This window comes from Tenrec ecaudatus, chromosome 17, assembly GCF_050624435.1.
Source record: "Tenrec ecaudatus isolate mTenEca1 chromosome 17, mTenEca1.hap1, whole genome shotgun sequence".
NCBI lineage: Eukaryota > Metazoa > Chordata > Mammalia > Afrosoricida > Tenrecidae > Tenrec > Tenrec ecaudatus.
The window spans coordinates 50,657,564-50,659,857 of NC_134546.1; the positions used below are offsets into that span (position 1 = coordinate 50,657,564).

Below are 2,294 nucleotides of genomic sequence, written 5' to 3' on the forward strand. Positions count from 1 at the left end.
CTGTAAAGAGCTGAACTGGCAAAATCTTCACAATAGAAATATTTATAACAATGACAACCACGAAAAAGAACAGTTGCTGAGGCTGCAGCTATACAACCTAAAACGTCTGGATTTTGTTCCCTGCTTTGGAGGTTTAGGGTCATGTTTTATGAGGCATCCAGTTAATTGTCCTAATATTGCTTTATTGCTTCTCTTCGATCACCTAGTTTGTGGCAGGGCTTAGGGTCATTAAAAATTGCAAGCGGCCATCCATCCAAGGTAAATTGGTCTCCCTTCACCTGGAGCAAAGGTGGAAGTAAGAGACTATGGAAGAGGGAAAAGAAAAGGAACATGTGCTAGTTGCCATTATGAACAAATGACTCCTCTACCGTAAGGCCAGCACCGAGGGTGCGTGCTTACTAATACTGATTGTTTTGATCCAAGATTCTATAAAAGAATCTCCTGGTCCAAAGGAGCAAAATGCAGAACAGAGTTTCAGATTCTCATGGAATTTCATTGAGACTCGATGAACCCCTAACTCCATTGCCACCTTTGAACCTCAGACCTAGAGTTTTACATGAAGTTTTCTTTAAGCCAAATAATCCAAACCAAAAGCTAAATTGACTGCTTTCAAGTCAATTCCAAAATAGGGTTTCCAAGACTGGACATCTTTCTGAGAGCAGACGGCCTCATATTTCTCCCAAGGCATGGCTGGTGGATTTGAACTATTATTTCTTGTAGTTAGATGTCCACACCTTAACCCACAGGATAATGTAATTAATGAAGCATGTATTTCTGGAACATTGTACCCTTCTGTTCAACTGGCTATATGAAATAAAATCGAGAATAACTCAAGAGGTTAAATAGGAAGCTTGTTAATGTTACTAAACCAAACGGAGCTCATTGCCATTGAATCCATTCTGAGTCATAGCAACCCTGTAGCAGATAGAGGAAATTCCTTTGGGGATTTCTGAGAAGGTAACTCTGTTAACAGATGGGAATAATTCAGAAAAGGAGGTTTACAATGGTTAAACAACTTGAAAGATGCAATCAAAGCCATTCAATTGATTTTTTAAAGAAATCGCTGAATTGTTGTATGTTTTGCTGTGTAAATTTTCAACAACTATAGAAATGTTGTAACAAAAGTGAAAAGTAAGGAAAATCAAAGATGCATGAAAATAATTAGTCCAGTGGACAAAATAGACCAAGCACAACATCAGCATCCATGACTCTGCTCCGAAGAATTAGATGTCACCTGACTGCCCAGCTGACTGCTCTGAAAGAGATTATATTGGAAGGCCCTGTATAGAATGGGAGAAAAATGTGGAATAAAACTAAAATTTATGGAAAGACAAGGCTTACTGGTCAGATAGAGGCTGTGGAACCCCTGAGACTATTGTAAGCCTTATCTTACAGATATAGAAATGAACTCACTCTTGTAGCTCAATTTTCAGCCAAACAAGAGATCTATATTGTAAGTTGTTAGGGGCTATTGAGTCGGAACAGACCCAGAGTGATCTGATGCACAACAGAAGGAAACACTGCCTGGTCCTGCACCATCCTCACAACTGTCCCTATGCTTGAGCCCACTGGACAGGCACGGTGCCAATCCATCTCATTGAGGGCCTTCCTCTCTTTCACTGCCCCTCTACCCACCATGATGTCCTCCAGGGACTGGTTTCTCCTGCCAACACGCCCAAAGAACCTGCAACAAAGTCTTTCCACTTTTGCCTCTAAGGAGCATTCTAGCCGTGCTTCTCCCGAGACAGATTGGGTGGTTCTGTTGGCAGTCCTTGGTACTTCCAATGGTCATCAGTACCACCACAATCCAAAAGCATCCATTCTTTTTCGCATCCATTCTTTTTCGGGCTTCCTTACTCAATATCCAACTTTCGCATGCATATGAGGTGGTTAAAGATCTATAAGGGGGAGCAGCTGTGTCAAATTTAGTGCCTGCCCCACCCATGGCTGGCACTGGCCCAAGTGGCTGCCACAGAGACACTGTAACTCATGGGCCCTGTTCCTCGCTGCTGAGCCTCAGGGATAAATTTCGTTACAGACATTGAGAAAAAAAAAAGAAAGAAAGAAAGAAAAAGGAAAAAAAAGATCTATAAGGGGGAACAAAAACACTCACCCCTTAGAATAAACAGCCATTTGAGGTAAAAAAGGCCGCATTTACCCAAGGACAAAAGTCAGAAAGCTTAGGAAAGAAGGCTGCATGGTAACAGAAAACACAAGAAAGAAGTGGTGTGAGTGATGCTCCATGGCAGGGATGGCTACCAGCAATAGGAAATGAAGTGTCTCTAAATTGATGC

At 41.8% G+C, this 2,294-nt stretch overlaps 1 non-coding gene across 1 annotated transcript; it reads left to right on the forward strand.

Moving 5' to 3' along the window:
* The first annotated feature begins 1,909 nt into the window (after window positions 1-1,909).
* On the forward strand, window positions 1,910-2,044 carry LOC142431200 (small nucleolar RNA SNORA5). The gene has a single exon (XR_012780745.1). It is a non-coding gene; the product is annotated as a small nucleolar RNA SNORA5 (small nucleolar RNA).
* The last annotated feature ends 250 nt before the right edge of the window (window positions 2,045-2,294 follow it).